This window comes from Pelodiscus sinensis, chromosome 1 (genome assembly GCF_052426305.1).
Source record: "Pelodiscus sinensis isolate ZL-2025 chromosome 1, ASM5242630v1, whole genome shotgun sequence".
Lineage (NCBI taxonomy): Eukaryota > Metazoa > Chordata > Testudines > Trionychidae > Pelodiscus > Pelodiscus sinensis.
This window is the reverse complement of record NC_143052.1, coordinates 146977322-146998459: the sequence shown is the minus strand read 5'-3', so window position 1 is coordinate 146998459 and position 21138 is coordinate 146977322. Positions and strand designations below refer to the sequence as shown.

The window sequence follows — 21138 nt, the reverse complement described above, 5'->3', positions numbered from 1 at the left end:
GGAGTTCTGTGCCCTGTGCTCCATTTCCCACTCCCCTCCGCCAAGGTCCCCCCATTCTCTCCTTATGTTCCAAAGGCTGTGGGCACTTCCTCCATTTCCTTTTCCTACAATGATTTATTCTTTCTGCCTGGGAGAGAGAAGTCATTCAGCATGTTAAACTATTGGGGAGATTGGAGGGGGGATAGTTATTTGTGAAGGTGTTCACAGGGGCCATCAACCAGTTGTGTTTTTTTGTTTTGTTTGGGTTTGTTTGATCTGTAGACAATTGCAGTGGTGCTAGAGGCAGGAGCTGTACTAAAATGCTGGCAAGGGCTCAATTTACCTTCTATCTTTCCTCTTTTGGTGTTCCATTCCCTCCTTTTCCCAGATCAATACCATTATGACCACTGAGGACTAGAGCATTTCTTTAAATACTGGAACTGATTGGATGTGACATTCAGAAGTTACTGTGTTACATCTAGAAAGGCATCACAACACTGTTGAGTTGGGGTAAGCTTTTTGCAGTCTTCCAGCAAGACATTTTGTTACTGGGTGAAAAAAGGATTAACCTCAGTTCAACTCTCACCCCTTTTACTGGTGCCATGGAGAAAGCACTACTAATTGGCTGATTTGTAGATGGAGGGGATGATTTTTTTTGGCAGAGGCTGGAGTCTATAGAAGAGTCACAGAACTACTGTTATCCTGAAACTTTGAGTTCTTCTTTGAGTGGCCCCATGGGTGCTCCACTCCTGGTGTCGGGTCCCGTCCTGGTGCCGTGAATCGGAGAGCTATCAGAGCCATGGTCTGTCGGACCGCGCATGCGTGGCTGCCTCTAGCAGTGTTCGCGCCTTTGTGTTGCGCACGGTCCGGCCTTGCTCAGTTCCTCTCATCCGCCCCTGGTCGCGGACGGAGCTCCCTTTCTGTCAGTTTCAGTTTCAATCATTCTCTTCAAAAGTCTTCACAATTGTAAATAGTGAAGAGCCTTTCATTGGCTACTTCTTTCTTCAATAGTTTCTAGTTGTTTAAAAGAAAAAGAAAAAAAATTTTCTCCAGACATTTCAGACAAGCTGTTGCTGCTACCTGTCTTAAAAAAAAAATGGAGAGAGAACTGCCTCGGTTCAACAAAGTAATCGAAGGAGAGAGAGCAGCTAGTCAATTTCTCTCTCCCGGCTACTTTCAGCGATGCAGGTGTCCCCCGGGTTTAAGAAATGCCCCGTCTGTTAGGAAGCCATGCCAGTGTCAGATGGACATGACTTCTGTGTCAGCTGCTTGGGAGAGACACATGTCCCCCAGAAACGCAGCCACTGCAGTAAACTAACTGCAAGAGCAAGAAGAGATCGGGACCTGCACCTGAAACTGATCCTGTATGGTAAGGCGCTGGAGTTGGATGCTGTTTCTGCCGTTGGGACAGTAGTCCATAAGCGACGGGCAACTGTTACAAAGAGAAAGAAGGCATCCCTAACTCGATCTCTGCCAGTGACCACCAACACAAGATGTCTTGAAAAATCATCTGGGGCAACTACCCCAGGATATCAACAGGCTCCCAAGGCAAGGAGATCACCTGAGCCAGGGCTGAGAGTGCAAGCGGCATCGGCACCGGCAGCAGCGCAAAAGCTGGTACCGCCAACAGCATCTCAAGTGGCACCGGCTGTAGCGGGGTTAACCCCCTCGGCACTGAATCTGCAAGTCTCGCCCACAGCACCACCGGCATCGTGCAATATGTCGGCACCGAACTCATCCTTGGCACCATCAGCACCGCCCCCATGTGGAGTCTCTTCGGCACCGCAGCCACGTTCGGCCCTGGGCTCTTCAGCAGCATGTGAAATTGACAAGGCTTCCCTGCCTTGCAAAGCTGCAAAGGAGGAAACTTACAGAGCTTTATCTCTGTCGCCTGCCTTCTCTCCGGGACCGTCTCCGTCGCCATCCAGGTACCAACGGCACCGAGACTATAGCCTTTCTCCTACTTACCAAATACTTAAAAGACCCACACGCGGGGACACTGTCTATATAGAAACAAGACTCTCTCCATCGCGTTCTCATTTATCCAGGAGTTTACCAAGGAGTAGATCACCTAGACGATTACCACGGCAGGTCTACTATATCTGTGGTTCAAGATCCTCCAAATACTTTTCTCCAGAATGGTCTGAACTATACTATGGGTGCTACTACAGGGCTGACTATGATTGTTCCCACCCTGGGCACGCTACCCTATCTTATATAGGGGTTCATCATGTACCCGCCCATCACCCAGTGCACAATACTTACCTGAACGTCCACAGCAGTTGCTCTCGCTGCCCCCATCGGAAAATTTGACCATCCATCAAGAACACTCAGAACCAGAAGAGGGCCAATTGTCTGAAGCAGAGTTCCTCAACCGCACATTTCCCCAACCGACTGTTCCTCCTCTTCACCAAATGAGGCAATGATTCCAAATGACGCTTCTCCATTGGATGACCTGAAGCAATTCCAGGATCTGTTCAAAAGAGTTGCACGCACATAGGAAATACAATTAACGGACATTCCCATCAAAAAACATTGTCTCTTGAAGAATCTGCTACAACAACAGCGAGCAAAAATCGCCCTTCCTATTGATGAGGCAATCATGGAAGTGGCAGACGAAATATGGCAGACCCCTACATTGGCTGCCCCAACAAGTAAGAGGGTCGATAGGAAATATTTTGTGCCCGCCAAAGGGTTGGATTTCCTTTTCAATCACCCCCAACCCAACTCCCTTGTAGTTGATGTGGCACAGCGCAAAGCTTAAGCATCTCAATACAGAAACACATTGCAAGACAAAGGCAATAAGAAACTAGATGTTTTCAGTAGAAAAGTTTACTCTTCGGCTACGTTATTATTACGTATTGCAAACTATTTGGCCCATCTCTCTAACCACAATTTTCGAAGTTTACGGAACTACTAAAACATTTTCCTGATGCCAAGAAGCCCTTACTGAAGGCCATAGTCTAAGAGGGATATATATCTTCTAATACTACTTTGCAGATGGCTATGGATGTGGCTGACACAGCCACACAGGCCACGGCTACAGAAGTGGCGATGAGACGGTCTTCCTGGTTACCCTCTGCAGGAGCCCCACAGGAACTTCAGAATAAAGTTGATAAGCAAAAACTCTTTCCTAGCAACACCGACGAAGTTCTCCATACTGGCAAGGACTCTCGTGCCACTTTACGTACACTGGAAATGTACACACCTCCCTATAGGCGCAAACGCTACTATCCCTATCAACGAAGGTACGATTATACGTTTAATAAGAATCAACCATGTACCCAAGAAAACCAGCACTTCCAACAGCGTCCTCAATGCAAACGATCCCAGGTGAACCGCTCGTCCAATCATCCTGCACCAAAGCAGCAAATTTGATTTCCCCGTCTAGGATGCAATCATGACTCCCACAGTCAACGTACCATAAAATTCTCTCCACCTTTTTCACCATCGCCAAAAGCAGTACCACCGTCAGTGGTCCAATATTTCGGACAAGTGGGTACTGGAAGTGGTATAATCTGGTCCCCTTTCTATCCATTCCCCCTACCACCTCACCTACCCCATCCCTTTTCAGGGACACCTCTCACGAGCACCTGCTAAAGCAAGAAGTTCAGCATCTTCTGAACATCGGTGCAATAGAGAAGGTACCAAGTCAGTTTTGGGGGAAAGGATTTTATTCCCGATACTTCCTTTCCCCAAAAAAAGTCAGGAGGATGGAGACCCATTTTGGACTTACGCAAGTTAAATAGCTACCTCAGGAAACATCGCTTCAAGATGGTGACTTTAAATGCCTTCATTCCGTCGTTGAACAAGGGAGACTGGTTTGCAGTCCTCGACCTGCAGGACACCTACTTCCACATAGCAATCCATATGGCACACAGGCGTTTTCTCCGTTTTCAACTAGGCCAAGAACATTTCCAGTACAGAGTACTGCCTTTTGGCTTGGCATGCGCACCCAGAGTTTTCACCAAAACCCTGGTGGTAGTGGCTGCCCGCTTACGCAGAGTAGGAGTGACAATTTTTCCATACTTGGACGATTGCCTCATAAGAGGGCTAACATATTCAGAGGCCAGACAAATGGTAGTAACAGCCTCTCAGGTCTTCGACTCTCTGGGTCTCCTCATATATACGCAGAAGTCTTCACCAGAACCTACACAGGACCTGATTTTCATAGGGGGCGAGGCTCGACTCAAAAACAGCACGCGCTTACTTACCCGCCGAACATTTCGCCACGATCCGAGAGCTTGTGTGCACACTGACGCATGCTCCGATGTTTCCCATTCGAATGTCTTTACAACTAATGGGACACATGGCTGCTTCAACTGCTGCAGTTCAGAACTCAGTTCATTTTCGCTGTCTCCAACACTGGTTGGCCACAGTATATATTCCAGTGAAAGAAAGCGTCCATAAGGTGGTGGTACTACCACCACATGTGCAACAATCCCTGCAGTGGTGGACCAAGCCATACAGTCTTATGGCAGGCATCCTTTCCACTGCCCACAACTGTCAAAACAAATAATGATGGATGTGTCCCTTACCGGTTGCGGAGCGCATATGGACGACTTGACGGTTCAAGGTTGCTGGTCCATGCAGGAGATGCTCTTACACAACAACGTTCTCGAGCTAAGAGCGGTACGACACACATGCCAGCATTTTCAGTCCCATATAAGAAATATGACTACCAGAATCCTCACGGACACTATTGCTACCATGTATAATGTGAACAGACAGGGAGGTGTTCAATCTCGATCCATCTGTATAGAAGCAATGAGTTTGTGGAACTGGTGTATCCGCTTCAACACCGTGCTGACGGCATCCTATCTGCTGGGTATCCACAACTCTATTGCGGACTCACTCAGCAGACTTTTTCCCCACGACCACGAGTGGGAAATTTGCATAGACATTCTGCATTGTATTTTCATCCAATGGGGCTTTCCTACGATAGACCTGTTTGCAACTCCAGCTAATGCCAAGTGCCCCAACTATTGCTCCAGAGCGGGAATAGGACATCACTCTTTGGGAGATGCTTTTCTCCATCACTGGGGAACGTCATTACTATACACTTTTCCCCCGATCATTGTAGTTCCCAGAATTCTAGAAAAGATCAGTATGGAAAGGGCTCGAGAAATCCTCATAGCCCCAGTGTGGGAGCATCAGCCCTGATATTCAATACTCCACCAGATGTCCATCAGGACACCGTATATGCTTCCTCTGCTCTCGAACCTCTTGACTCAAGACAACGGCTCCCTGTGTCATCCGAAACCTTGCACCTCACGGCATGGATGCTCCTTTGTTCAACTCTGCTGAACGCTCATGTTCACAGAGGGTCAAGCAAGTATTAGTACACCTCAGGAAGGATTCCACTCGAAAAACTTATCTAGCCAAGTGGACCAGATTTAAAGCCTGGTGTGACAGTAATATCATGGATCCCCACGTGACAAATGTATTCCAGATACTTGACTATATTTTATATCTTCACGACACAGGCCTTGCAATAGCCTCCTTGCGAGTTCACTTAGCAGCGATTAATGCATTTCATCAGAAGCAGGAGGGGTTCTCCGTATTTGCTCACCCCACCATAAAGAGGTTCCTGAAAGGACTTACAAACCTCAACCCACCATAACGACCATCACCACCTTTCTGGGATCTGGACCTTGTTCTAGATTCATTGATTCGCCGCCCCCCCTTTGAGCCCTTAGCCACGATATCATTACAGCTTCTTACTACTAAATTGCTGTTTCTTCTTGCCCTTACATCAACCCGCAGAGTGAGTGAGATAGCAACGTTCATGTCATCACCACCCTACACAGTTTTTACTAAGGAGTCGGTGACTTTGAGGTCTCATCCAGTATTTATTCCGAAAGTTTGTTTGTATTTTCACATCGAGCCAGCGAACGCCACTAGAGGCAGCCATGCATGCACGGTCCAGCAGACCATGGCTCTGATAGCTCTCCAATTCGTGGCGCCAGAACAGGACCATATACCAGGAGTAGAGTGCCCATGGGGCACATCTCAAAGAACAATCGTTACTTCACAGGGTGAGTAACTTCTTTTTTTCCATTTTCTTTCTGATTTTGTTAACTTAGTATGCTCTGCTGGTTACAAATACATATGTTTGTTTGGAGATCTTTAGCATAGTCATTCCATTTTCAGTTTATGGGTCTATTATATTGGGTATTCACACAAGATACTTATTTGTGTTTTAATTATTACTTTTTAACTCTAGAGAAATGACAATGAGCATGGTAAATTATTGTACTGAAATCCTGGAATAACTAGGAGTTTTAACTTGATAACTGAAAGAGAAATTACAGCCTTTGCTGTTTCATGAAGCCGTATTTATACAATTTCAGAGCCTCAAGAATTATTTCTGTGTGATTATGTGAACTACATAATGAGCCACATTTTAAAGTACATGTACTATTGAAGTCAATGGCAGTCTAAATTACGAATTAGACTAATTCATAAATTAATATTGTGTACGGTACCATTTAGAAATCGTGATCTGATGCATAAAAATAAGTATTGTATTTTGCCTCTGCTTTTTTATAAACATATACATGCTATTTAATGTCAAAGAAATGTAGCCCTGGTTTTTCTGAATGAGTAGTGACTTTGTGTGTCAGTTTTCAGATGCCCCACCTAAGTGACATAAAAAGGGTAAATGCTCAGCACTTTTGGAAGAGCAGGTCCCGATCACTTGACATTGAAAAGTAAAAGGTCTGATGTTTAATATCCAGTAGCACCTAGCTACAATACATTATAGCAGAAATCAAAGAAAATGTACAGATATTTCCTGCATCTGCATTTAGATAGATGGCTTGTTAGGATTAAAACTATCAATCAGCATTGTAAGTGAATACCCACATAAATAATCATTTGCAGAATCAAATCCAATTTCTCGCTTGGAGTTCAAAACATTGTCAGTACAAAAACATTTCTCTAAGGGTTGTCTAAATGAACTGTTCTTCTTGGGGTAGTATCCTCATGGGTGCCCCACTGTGGGTGTCGGGCTTGTCCCAGCGCCTCAGATCAGAGATTTTTTAGCTGTTTTCTGCTGGACTGCGCATGCACAGCAGCCATCTTGTGGCTTTTTGCGCCATTTCTGGTTGCGCAGTCTGGCTCCTGCCAGTTCCTCTCTCCCTCTCGAAACAGCTCCCTCTCGTGTCAATCCTGACAGGAATTGAGAGAAGAGAGGAAAAACTTGTATATAGTTAGTTGTTTATTAATTTATAGTTGTAGTTAGTTCTTATTTAGCGCGTTCGCTATATACACACACACACACACACACACACACACACACACACACACAGTAAAATTCATCAAGTTGCTAAATGCCTGGATCCCCAGGATTTAAGAAGTGCGCAACATGCAAGGAATCCATGCCCACTTCAGACAGTCACGTGTCTTATATAAGATGCCTTGGTGAGGGACTGTAGCGGGGTTCCCGCTCCACCACAGTGCCCCTGCCGTCTGCTCGGGGAATTATATCTGCCGGCAGGTGGCGCGGTCTCTTCGGGACACTGCCCTCCGGCAATGTCCACAATAGCCTGAGCTTTTCCCCCCTTCCGGGGGATGGTTCGTTGTAGGCCAACTGGCCTTTAGGAGGCAGATCCTCCGCCTTGGTACACTGGATGGCTAGTCGGTCCCATGGCCCTACCGTGCCTTAGAGTAGTCTGAGTCCTGGCCCTTTAAAAGGTCCAATCCGGGTGCTGGCCGGGTGTCAAAACCCTTATACGGATGCCCAGGCCCTCGAGCAGGGCAGGGCAGCAACTGCTGGCCAGGCCCCAACGCCAGACGGGGCCGCAAACAAACCCACAGGTCTGTAGGAGCTCCTAGTTCAAGAGCGGGGCCGGCAGTGCAGCTGTCGCAGTGGAAAGGGGGTAGGAGACTGCCACACGGTTAGTGGGTGGCAGGGGGCGCAGGCCCACCCACTCCACTGCGCCCCGGCCCAGGGGCCCTGGATGCAGCCGTTCAGCTGCTACGGGCTCAGCAGGGGCTCCAGCCCGCAACTTGCTGGCCTAGGGCTGTCCTCAGCCCATGCTACTCCCTGGGCCACTCCTCGTCTCCCCCCCTTCCCCAGTACCTGTAGCCTCAGCGGCCTGTCGGGGAGTTGAGGCCCACGTCGTCTCCGCAGGGGCCGGCGGCCCAATCCAGGGGTTAAGAGGTCGGAGCTCTGTAGTGTCCTGTAGCGCTTGTCCAGCCCGGCGTTCCCGTACCCACCGGGGGTCCAGCTGGTCCAGCGGTGCGGTCCCGTCCTCTGGGTCCGCGAGTGGTTCAGCTGGCGGGCCAGGCCAGGTCTTAGTAGCCTGGGCAGGGAGTCTCTGGCCGGCCTCTGGGAAGGTGGCTGAGGGCGGCCTACCCCAGGTCTTAGCCTCCCCAGGCAGGAGCTCCAGCCAGGCCTCTGGCTCCCTCGGAGGCTGGCCTCTGACTGAGTTCCCAGGCAGCCTTCTTATAGTCCTAGCCCCGCCCTTTGACTTCCGGTCAGGTGAGGGGGCGGAGCTAGGCTGGCCCCAAAATGGCTCCCAGAGGGTTTCTTCTGCTTCCGGCTCAGAGGGCGGCCATTCCACCCCTCTACAGGGACACATTCCCCAAAAGTGTTCCCACTGCTCAAAATTGACTGCCCGGGCACGCTGTTCGACAAGGCCCTTTAGCTGCAGTCGGACTCCTCAGCTCTGCCGCCCCGTCATGCTTCTCCAAAGGTGGCGCATAAAAAGAAAACCTTGTCCCCGTCTCACTCTCTACCACCGACAAGAGTGAGCACGGAAGACAAACCGGGCACCTCCCGATTGACAGTGGTCCATAGATCGGACAAAGACAAACCATCGTGTAGCACATCGGCACCAAGTCCAGCAGTGCGTACTACATCTCGATTGAAATCGGCACCAATGCTGGTGGCACCCACCCCAGCACCGACATCCTCAGCACTTAGTCAGCCACTAACATCAGCACCAGACCCTACACCAGCACCGCGCATGCCGGCACCAAGCACCCCGGCACCAAGCACCCCAGCACCCACCCCATCGGCACCGACTCTGCTGGTGCCTGGCGCTTCAGCACTGTACCATTCCACAACAGTTCCATCGGCACCAACACATCCCTATATGGAGCCGACTTACTCGCGAGTCATGACGACTCCTACATTGACGTCACCTACACCATCTGTACATCATTCCCAGACACCGATAAGGGGAAGAAAGAAGACACATATAAGCTTCCAAGTCCAGAATTAGAAGCATTCTCTCCAGAACCACCTTCCCCATCTCCGGTGTGGCCCTCTCATTTAGCCCATCATACCTCCAGGGCATGGCATTTTTTACCCAGCATATCTCCACACTCAAGATACCACCATTACCACCGATATTCCCCTTCACCAGCTTATTCACAGAGAAGATCAAGATCCCCTGGGTCTCTCTCGTACTCCAGAAGTTCCAGGCATAGGGATGACCTTAGATGTAGACACAGGCATTTGCCATATCATGATGACCATTGTTGCAGGCATTATAGTCACCGGGAGCACTCCTCCCGTTCACCTGCCCATTCAAGAGGCATCTCACCTTCGCCTGCTCCTTCATACGTGGCCCCAGACAAGAGCAGAGCTGCCTTCCCACATACAGACAGGCCACCTACACCCACTGGCTATCAACCGATAACTGTCCAACAGTTTATGGCGGAGGGTATGCATCTATCCGACACGGATGCATCACACCGACAGTCCCCCACAGATGTAGCGTCTTCTTCTCCGGATGATGCTGTATTCCAAGGAGACACCTCACCAACAGATGACCTGAAGGACTTCCAGAAGTTGTTTAGAAGAGTTGCCGACAGTCAAAATGTCCAGCTGGACAGGTTCAGCAGAAGCAACACCACCTGCTGAGGAACCTACACCCATCCCACTCATCCAAGGTTGTTCTCCCATTGGACAAGGTGATACTTGAGAGAGCCAACAACATCTGGCAAACTCCAGCCTCCATGCCGTCGACCAACAAAAGAGCGGACAAGAAGTTTTTTGTCCCTGTCACAGGCATGGAATTTTTATTCAACCATCCTCAACCTAACTCCCCGGTTGTGGACGCAGCTCAGCAAAGAATGCCACTGGGGATAAGGACAGCAAAAGGCTTGACCTCCTAGGCAGGAAGGTATACTCGTCGGCAACTTTGACACTCCGTATGGCGAATTACTCTGCTAATCACAACTTTGATAATTATGACAAACTTGTTCCTCTCCTTGAACATCTCCCGGAGAGTAAACATCAAGTCCTTAAAGCAATCATAACAGGAAGGATACACGTCCTCCTGTTCTGCACTTCACATCCGATTGGACACGGTTGATGCAGCAGCCCGGACCACAGCTACATCTGTGGTCATGCGTAGGGCTTCGTGGTTACACATGGTGGCAGTACCTAAGGAGCTCCAGAATAATGTGGAGGACTTACCCTTTGATAGGCAAACCCTGTTTGAGGACAAAACCGACCAAGTCCTCCACTCTGGTAAAGACTCACGCACAACACTAAGAACCTTGGGCATATATACACCACCGTACCATTGGAGATGATTCACACCTTACCAAAGGCAGAGACCATTTTCATACGCACCACCTCAGGCACGCCAGTATGATCCTCAACGACCCAGGCAACGTCCCCAGAGGCGACGTCCACAAATTGCTAGGCCAGCCCATCAACTGCCAAGCAAGCAGCAGGTTTGATGTGACCATCGAAGGATTGCAAACCATACCGTTGTTGCCCACTCACAAGGTCACCAATGCGCTCTTTCATCATCGCTTGAAGCCCTTTCAACATCGTTGGGCCAGAATAACATCAGACCGATGGGTCATACAGCTTATAACATCAGGCTACGTGATCCCATTTGAATTCCCTCCACCCACACCTCTTCCCCTCCGTCCCTTTTCAGGGACCCATCTCACAAATCTCTTCTCAAACAGGAGGTGCCTCATCTACTCCACATTGGAGCAATAGAGGGTACCGGAGGCCTTTAAAGGGAGGGGTTTTTACTCCTGCTATTTCCTAACTGAGAAAAAATCCAGGGACTGGAGACCTATACTAAACTTTCGGCGGCTGAATCAACATCTCCACAATCAGCGCTTCAAGATGGTGATGCTAACAACTTTCATACCAGCACTCAAGCACGGCGATTGGTTTGCATCCCTTGATTTACTGGACGCCTACTTCCATATTACCATTCACCTGGTTCACAGGCAATTCTTCCGCTTCTTAGTAGGTGCCGACTACCAATACAAGGTCCTTTCATTCGGACTATCATCAGCCCCCAGGGTTTTCTCCAAGATGCTGGTGGTGGTGGGAGCGGCATTCCTTCGGCGACTAGGGATCATCATTTTTCCCTGTCTGGACGACTGCCTCCTCAGAGCCCCTTCTTTCAAAGAGGCATTACAAACAGTCAATGTAACAAGGTCTCTGTTCAACACCTTGGGTCTCATAGTCAACATCCAAAAGTCGTCCTTCACACCACAACAATCTGTAGAGTTCATAGGAGCCCGCCTCGACTCCATCACGGCACTTGCTTAGCTACCTGCTTCCAGACTTCACGCTATACAAGACCTTGTACAGATCCTCACCACGAGTCCCACTGTGCCCATACTTACCTGCCTGCAGCTCCTAGGTCACATGGCAGCTACAATGTATGTTGTAGCTGATGCAAGGTTCCACTTTCGATGTCTTCAGCATTGAGTAGCCAAGATATACACCCCTCCCAAACACAACATACACAGAATGGTGGTTGTCCCCACCATAGTCAAACAATCTTTGAAATGGTGGACTATTCCCCGCAACATGTTGGCAGGTATACCATTCCACCAACCCCAACCTACAGTCCAGGTTACAACAAATGCATCCCTTCTCGGCTGGGGAGCTCATATGCAAAACAAGCAAGTTCAAGGCCGCTGGTCCCCCGAGGAATCTCTCCTCCACATAAACTTGCTTGAGCTGCGAGCTGTCTCCAATGCCTGTAAACACTTCCTACCGCTTATCCACAACCAAGAGGTGCGGGTATTCACAGACAATATTACAGCAGTCTATTATATAAACAGGCAGGAAGGAGCTCGGTCCCACTCCCTTTGCATGGAAGCTGTATGTTTGTGGAACTTCTGCAACGGGCATAATATGACTCTCGCAGTAGCCTACCTTCTGGGGATGGACAATATCACGGCAGATGCGCTCAGCAGGTGTTTTGCCCAGCAACACGAATGGGAATTACACCCACACATTCTTCAGACTGTAGTCGACTGCTGGGGCCACCCATCCGTGGACCTGTTTGCCACACAGTACAACGCGAAATGAGTACAATATTGCTTAAGGGCAGGCATCGGCCAGGCATCCAAGGGGGTTGCTTTCCTCTACAACTGGGGTCATAGTCTCCTATATACATTCCCTCCCATTCCCCTAATTCCCAGGGTCCGGGAGAAGATAATCATGGACAAAGCAAAAGTGATCTTAATAGCACCATTCTGGCTGCACCAGACTTGGTTTACTTACCTGTTCTGGATGTTGCCTCATCCTCCGTACCATCTTCCCAGTCGATCAGACCCGCTGACACAAGATCACAGACAAATACAACATCCACAACCGGATCACCTCAGTCTGTCTGCAAGGCTCCTAATTGGTTCCAAGAGAGAGAGATGACTTGTTCCCATGCTGTCAAGAATATTCTGTTACATAGCAGGAAATCCTCAACTCGTAGTACCTACCTGCAGAAATGGCAAAGATTCCAAGAATGGTGCTCGAATAAGAACCTAGACCCTGGCAAAACTGTATTACACTTGATGTTAGAATATATTTTACACCTCAAGCACCTTGGGCTTGCCCTTTCATCTCTCAGTGTGCGTCTGGCAGCCATTACAGCGTTCCACCAGCGTATCGATGGTTATACCACCTGTTCCCATCTGACTACAAAAAGATTTATTAAGGGACTCACTAGCCTTTTCCCTGAGCACAGACAACCTCTGGATCTGTGGAATCTAGGATTGGTCTTGGACACCTTAATGCGTCCGCGATTTGAGCTGTTGGCCACATGCGATTTCCGTACCTTAACCATGAAGGTGTCTAGTGTTGACCCGGGCAGTGCAATATTTTCGCCTCCTGTCTGGTGGTAAAAATTCAGAAAATACCAGACATCTAAAATGCCCGGTATTTTCTGTTGTTTTTTTTTTCCCTTCCAGGAGGCAAAAATACCAGATACCTGGCAACCCTATGACACGTTCAGCAACCTGGCCCAGCCCCTCCCCCTCCCCCTGGGCTCCCAGACCCCTGCCCCTGGACCACCTGGTTCCGCAGGGAAGCTGCTTTCTGGCTTGACCAAGAAAACAAGATGGCCACTGACAAAAAGCCTAAAGACCCCAAGCAAGGGGAAGCATTGTCTTACCTGGGTCTTAGTGCTCAACTCTTCCCTATCCCTATTCTGACTCTGCATGCACGTAAAGGGGCCATGTGGTTTTAATACTGTTTTGTTTTGTTTGTTTATTGCTTAATAACTCTCGGGGTCCTTTTTTTTTTCCCCTCAACAACTTTGGTCTCCCCCCCCCCCCCAAACAGAATTTTTTCCCCAGTGTTTTTTTTTAGGTGGGGGTCAGTATTTTTGGTTTAAACCATCTGGCAACCCTAGTGTATGTGTGGGGCGGGAGGGGTTAAGGACCCACTGCCCTGATCTAACTCTATGGTGCAAGGCTGCCATGCAGTCCTCTATGGGTTGGGTTGTGGGGTTTTTTTTTTGTTTTGTTTTTGTTTTTTCAGCCAATGGATCTGCAGCTCCTTTGTGCTTGTTTTACAGAGCACTGGGACTTCTGTATTCAGTTATCCATGGACTCTCTTAGCCTGCCCTCAAAACAATTTTCAGTGTGGGCCCTCCATAGATCAGTGCAGAGTCCATGGGAAGTGGGTGATGCTGTTGCTTAGAGAGCCAAGTTCCTCAACCTGTGGCCACATCCATACACCATCCCTGCTCTGCCCAGACCCTGCACCCTCCTTACTATATCCCTCTTCTCTCTGTTCAGCCATTCTAGCCAAATCCCTGAATCCAAATGTAGCAAATGACATTTGGAAAAAACAGTCTTCTAAAATTTCTTTCTAAAGAAAATGGAGCATGTTTTCCACTGAATGCCAGATTGTGATGACTGGTACCAAATTAAAAACACTAAATTTGGGAATGAAAAGTGTCAGTCAAAGGTTTTTTATATACCCTGAAGTTTATCAGATTTATTTGTGAAAATTTTGTAGTAAGAGCAGGTCAGTTGTCCTGCTGAATACAACATTAAATATTATGGAAAACCGGATGCAGCCTTTCTCTGTTTTCTTAGTCAGGAGTGGCTTTGTGAACCGCACTTTTGGGGGAGAAGAGCTGCATGCAGCTTGCGACTTGCTTTAAAGGGGTGGCGAGTGAAAGGAGGGTAGGCTTGTATATAAAGGACAGGAAAACTTTGGAAGCAAATTCTTGTACTTTTTTAATTTTCATTACTATGGGTATGTCTAGACTAAATGGCTCCGTTGACGGAGCCATGTAAAATAGTTTATTAGGCATAGTCAAAGAAGCGGGGATTTAAATAATTCCCGCTTCATTAAAATAAAAATGGCTGCCGTGCTGTGCCGACGATCAGCTGATCGTTTCACAAGGCATACAGGAGCGGTCGACAACAGCTTCCCTTGTCAACCATGCCGTGTCTAGACTGCCGCGCTGTGCTGGATCAGCTGATCGTTGGCATAGTGCGGCGGCCATTTTTATTTTAAAGAAGCAGGGATTATTTAAATCCCTGCTTCTTTGACTATGCTGAATAAACTATTTTACATGGCTCCGTCGACGGAGCTGTGTAGTCTAAATGTAGCCTAAATGTATTTTAGATTAGAATGGTCTTTTGAAGAATTTACTAAAAATCGATGTGTGTGAAGAGCCAAGCATTTAAGGCTAGAGCTGAATACTCAGATTCTGCCTCTAAATAACTATGCAAGGATTTTTTGGGGTTGTGATTTTATAATCTTCAGCAATAGACTAATGAAATATTTAAAGCAAATTTTAAACTAGGATCCTATAGACATAGCAATGCATGATTGGTTTTGTCGGTAAATTCAAGGTTGGCACTTGCCTGTTAAATGGTTTCATTACACTCAGTGGCTCTTTTACAGGTTCAGTGTTCTGCTGATATGTCTAGCAAGCTGCAAGGCTTTTCACTTTTAACAAATCTTCTTCTGGAGAAGAGTCATCACTCTGCAATAGCTTGCTCTGGGAGCCAGCAGGAATGGTCAGAAAGGGATAAAAAGAGAGGAGAGGTTGAACACTAAGACCCAGAGGAGGCAGTGCCTCTCCTTGCCTCTTATACCCGCCACCCATGGCACAAATTTTAGGGGTTACAGAGGCAGTTTTGTTACTGCTCAGCAGCACCCCCTCCCACTCCAGCGCAGTTTTTTATTGAATAAATGTATCTTCTTGCTTCAGCCTTTTAAACTTAATAATTTGATTGCCAGTTGCCTAATGGATGGCCAAGATGATTCTGTGGTTTTTAAAATGACACTGTAGTCTCAAACAATCAAGATAGAGGGCCTATTCTCTTGTGTTCTTCACCGAAAGGAATATTTGAGTGTAAGAAGATGTTTTGTACTTCTTTCTTGCTTTGTAAAAGGTAGTTGAGCTGAAGTTAAATCACAAGGCTATAACAAAGATACCACAGAAGGTATCAACCACTTATTCAGCTAAAATAAAAAAGTGGATCCTTATAATGAATTGTAACTTGTTAGATAACAAGAATTGTAGTACTTTTGACATCTTGATTACAAAATGCAGTCCTGATGAAAAAGCTTTTCAGATAAAACTGTCATAGTGCATATTATAGCCACATTACAACAGCTAAAATTATTACTTGCTAATCCCTATAACTCAAAGGAGTATTCAGTAGATGCATATCAGATATATTATTAAAATGCTTTGTAAGGGACATATCAATGTATGTGTAGCTATGCTAACAGGAACCCCATTGACAGAACTGTGTGGGAGTGCTTTTAGTACTTCACTGCAACATTTTTTATTCAAAAGCGAGTTAGGAATACTAAATTACTGTAGCTGACAAAAACAACAATAATCAGGGATGGTGAAATTCAGAGCAGCACTGTATGAACTATTAAAAAAATTCCTGATAGTCCTGCTGTACAGCATGAACTAAAAATACCCACCTCTTGATTATTTTCCAGTAATAGCCAGACTGGAAGCCTGAGAGAACCACGTTAATCTTGTAACCTTTGTGTCTGAAGAAGAACCATAGATATGTTACTGTGTCCTATAAAATGCATAGCTTCTAAAATGATGCCTTTGTTTTCCTGACTGGTTGAAAACTATAGATGCACTGAGAAGTTCTCATTCAGAAAGTGAAGTGCTTTTTAGAAGACATGAACAGTGAAATATATTTCACTTAGAATAGTTTGATGTAGAATATCTTTGAATGCTGTGCTTGTAGCCAGTCAGCATGCAGTTGAGACTTACCTCATAGAAAACATGGTGCATAAGGTAGATGTCAGGAATATCTGTAGTTTGAATGATTGACTACAGAATAGTGTTCTGCAATTCCAGGAGATCAGGCAAAGTCTTGTAATCTGTCATACACCTTGTAGTATCTGTATTATTCATTTGTCATGATTTCAGTCCACAAGGGACCCAGGCTTTACAAATTGTATCTATGTAATAGAGAAGTTACAACTATGGTATCTACAGCATTTATTTGTAGAAAAACAAAGAAGAAAATTCCTTGTTTAAAAAAAATCACATATATGATAATACATTTGCTTGTGAAAGAAAAAGGATTAGCCACACGAGCAAGTGCAGATCTGAAGGTCTAAATTTTCAAAATGACTGTTTTTGTTGGCCTCAATTTTTGTAAGCTCAACTTGAGACTTCTTAAAGGGTCTCTTACTCAGAAGTGTGGAGGTGCTCAGCAATCTTTGAAAAATCAAGTTAATTTTTAAGCTGTTTCATGTTGCACGTCCACAGGTTGAAGCATCTAAAATCACTATCACTTTTGAAAAAATAGGCCACTTTGTGCATAGCATATGTATTTATTTCAATTTATGATATGTCTAGCTTACAGATTTAGATGCTTTCACTGTAATTAAAGCAATTTCATATAGTACTTGCCTGATGCAATAATAATCATAACTGTATATCTAATCACCCTTGCCTAAAACTTTATTTCATCTCTTTTACAAATGTCCAAAAAAGAGGAAGTAAGGGAGCTATATACACTATATGCAGGAAGTTAACAAATCTGGTGCATCAGAGTTGGAAGTGAATTCCAGAGTGCTGAGAAACTGCCTGTAGCCTTTTGCTGTCTAAACTGGTGAACATAGGTGTAGTGGAATTGCACCGGATGATAAGTATATCAAGCTACCAGATCTCAAATCATGTAGCGCTATATTGATTAAGGCCAATCAATTGGATTCTGCCTTGAAGGCAGCTAGTGTAGTCAGTGGAATTCTTGTGTTAGGTGCTCATGACCTGAGGTCCTGTTTTAGAAGTGGACAAACACATTTGCAGTAGCTTCCATGTCCAGATGTTTCAAGATTCAATCCTATGTAAAATACATTATGGGAAACTAGTTTTGAGGTGACAGAAACCTTGGAGAACAGAAAAAGGATAATACTCACCTTAACTAGCAATGGATGTGTGTGTGGTTCTTTTTATCAAACCAGTTAAGTCTGAATCAGAGCAGTTTTATCCTCAAAGTGCTCCTTACCGTAAATAGGATGTTACTGAGAGAATCCTACACTGGATGGCTACAGAAATGGTCCCTCAGTTACTCGCCTTACCTTCTGAATCAAATCTCTGTCTCGCTTGTTGTGAACTCAGCAGTAACACACTAAGGCTGGGGTGGGCAAGTCAGTCTCCACAGGCTGGATTCAGCCCGCCAAGCTGGTTGATCTGGCCCACAGCTGCCCTGCTACTCCCCTGTCCCGAGGCCAATTGAGACCTGGGAACGGGGGAGTGCGTGAAGTCTCCGCCCACCGCCAGTGGCTGGGGGCAAAGATATCACGTGCTCCCCCATTTCCAATCAGGGTCTCTGATCAGGGAGCATGGGAAGTCTCCTTCTGCCTGAGGACCTGCCTCTTCCAGGGCAGCCCGCAGCCACTTCAGAAATTTGTGAGGTGGTCCCCCCCCTTCAAAATGTATTGCTTATCCCTGCACTAAGGTAAAATGTGTGAATGCTTTATCAATGATAAATAATGGAGAAAAATTGCTCATTCTCCAGAATTAAGTAGATAAGATTCTTCATTCTTCACTTGGTGCCTGCATGCACTACTGACTCAGGGTGTCAAGAGCTCAACATTCTGAGCTGTTGAACTGGATCACCAAAAGGGTCATTTGTGCCTGCTCTCTGCTGCAAGATGTCAAACTCACTGCTTCAGCTGCTTACGTTTACAAGAGGCTGTGACGGCGCGTTGGGGGTCCCCCGTCTCCTGCACCCCAAAATGGCACGAACAGACTTCACCAGCCAGTAGAATACAGGTGGTTTATTGCTTCTCCACGATACAGCACAGATGTAATCTAGTTACAGGAACTGGGGGCTAAGAGGCCTCAGCGCCCCCCTTGAGATAGGGGAATCCCAGCCCCCTCCCCAGTTCCTTCTCCCCTGCTTTCCAGCCAGGAACTAACTCCACCTCTCCAAGCCCTGCCCCCAGCCAGGGCAGCATTCCACCTCCCTTTGTTTCTCCCCATGGGGGGGTTGGTTCAACCGGTATGGAGTCACCTTTGCATAATAAGGTTTTCCCTGCTGTGTCTTGCTCCAGACAGAAGAGGTCACCACAGCCCAGCAAGTACCCCCACTACGTCACAGAGGCAAAAAAAGCAAACAGTGCTGCTGTGATGTCCAACAAGAATTCAGTGCCTTGTAGAGTGTTTAGTGTTTTCCCTTCCTTCTTTTAAGGAACTATTTTCCTTTTAGTTCAGTTTTTTCTCTTTTTGACTGGGATGTCTTTCTGATTTTTCCACCAATTGCAAGTAGCAGCCAGCAAATTTAATAAATGCAGATAAGACCCACAACTAGTGGATAAAATGTCTTACAGCAGGGTGTTTAATGAGGTCGATCTGTTTAGTTTATCAAAATGACCAAGAAGCTCCAAAGTTTGGCAGCTCCAGGTCTTTGGTGAGCTGCCATCAGGACACACTATCTACTTATATTCTAAATTTGTTTGGAAGGTCCTGACATACTCCCATCTGAATCAATTGATTAATTTACTTGTATTTTATCTAAAGCCCCGTAACACTAGAGATAACAGAAGATTAAAATCTCTAGTTGCTTGATGGGTCCTGAATTTCTACTTGGATAGACAACACCATTTAAAAAAAATCTCCTCAATTCATTTCATTTGCTGAAAGAATGGAGAGTGAGCCTGTTTCTTCTCAGGGACTCTAGAAGCGAATCGCTGTCTAAGCCCTCCTCTACATGGTATCAAAGTTCACTCAACTGGGGCACAAGCTGCCTCTGTAGCATTATTGCAAGGTGTTTCTCTGAAATCTGCTGAGCAACAACTTGGAGCTTCATCCATACGTTGACTGGGCAGTCTGCTCCCACTCAAGCCTAGGAAGGTGTGCATTCTTTGGTTCAGAATCGTACTGCCAATAGTGCCAGTTATCTCCCTGCATCCTCCTCCTCCTCCTCAATAATCACTGCTTGGGAATCATCCACAGTGAATACCCAAAGGGACCTGCACTAGATGAAATTAAAGTCTCTGCGAGTTCTCCCATTCTGCCCTCCTCCCCCTTTACCACAAATCACATGAGGACCTAAAGGAGAGTCAGAAGTGAAAGGACAGTTGGTCCACATTGCCACTGATGCCTTTGTGCTGCAGCACAAGGAGATGTAGTGCACAAGCACAGACCAACGGACTATCCTATTGAAGAATTTCCAGTGTCAGATCCCCTAAGAGTATGTGTACCACAGCGAATATCCACATATCTTGACGAATTCCTATTACTGTAAGGAAAGTAATCTTTGTGCTAGCCAAACACAAATTATTGGCAGAGGTGCTGGCGGTGCTACTGCATTCCTGACCTGAAGTGGTTTCCATCATATGCAGGATTTTCAGTTGGGTTCAATGCCTCTCAGCACCTCCAACATAAAAATTACTCCAGTGCATTTGGCTCATTACAGGAATAACTGGATGAAATCATATGGCCTGTGTTATATAGTAGGTCAGGCTATACGATTGGCCCAGGATCTTAAAATCTATGAAGGTTCACATCAGTAGAGTAGTAGCTGCCTCCTCTGATAAAATTGAGAGCAGCATGGCGGTTCAGACATTTGTGTCATGTTGTGGTCAAAAGACACTGGTATGGCATCCTGTATGACAGTTTGTTTAGAATGACCTCTGCTTACTTTTGTTACAATTCTGATGATTACTAGGCTTGCCAGATGGTTTCAACAAAAATACGGGACACACTTGACATTACATCACAATCTACATTACATCTTATTTAGAAAAATACCGGACATTTGTATTTTCTCATTTATATTTTCTCAAATTGTTTCCTGAACAGAAAGCTCAAATACTAGACTGTCTGGTTCAAAACGGGACATCTGGCAACCCTACTGATTACTGCTCCAGATCCAATCCATCTATACTGTTAACCACATGAATGAGAATTTTGGGGTTCCAGAGTTAGTAGATTTTATGGACCCCCTTAGGCTCTGGGCTAGGAACAAAAATGAGGGGTTCAGTGTGCAGGACAGGGCTGCCAGCGAGTGGCATCCTGCCAGGGATGTGGTGCAGGATCTGAGTGGGAGATGAGGTGCAGGAGAGGGAGGGTTGTTAGGTGTGGGTGGGAGGTAGGGTGCAGAAGCAGGCTTGGGAGTATGTTGTCTGGCCAGGGGGAGGGACGAGGAGCAAGGGAGGATGTTGGAGCAAACTGTGGGGTCTTGGTGGGGAAAGGGGAGTTAGAGACATTGGGTTGTGGGAATCTGCACATGGGGGGGGGGGATACTTACCTGGCTTTGCACCCCCTTGCAGTGGGGAAAGCCTCCGGACAGCGTGCTGTTGTTCCCACAGTGGGATGAGGAGGGGGAGCAAGCTTACCCCTCAGCACAGTGGGGAGCCTGCACAGCTGCAAGGCTAGGAGGGTGCGGTGGGGGAGGTGAAGAAAGCTCTAACCTTCCCTG

General features: G+C 46.6%; 1 protein-coding gene across 5 annotated transcripts in view; it reads left to right on the top strand.

The window, feature by feature from the left end:
• Positions 1 to 21138, top strand: part of STXBP5L (syntaxin binding protein 5L) — a 451312-nt gene that overhangs the window by 141396 nt on the left and 288778 nt on the right. The window lies entirely within an intron of this gene.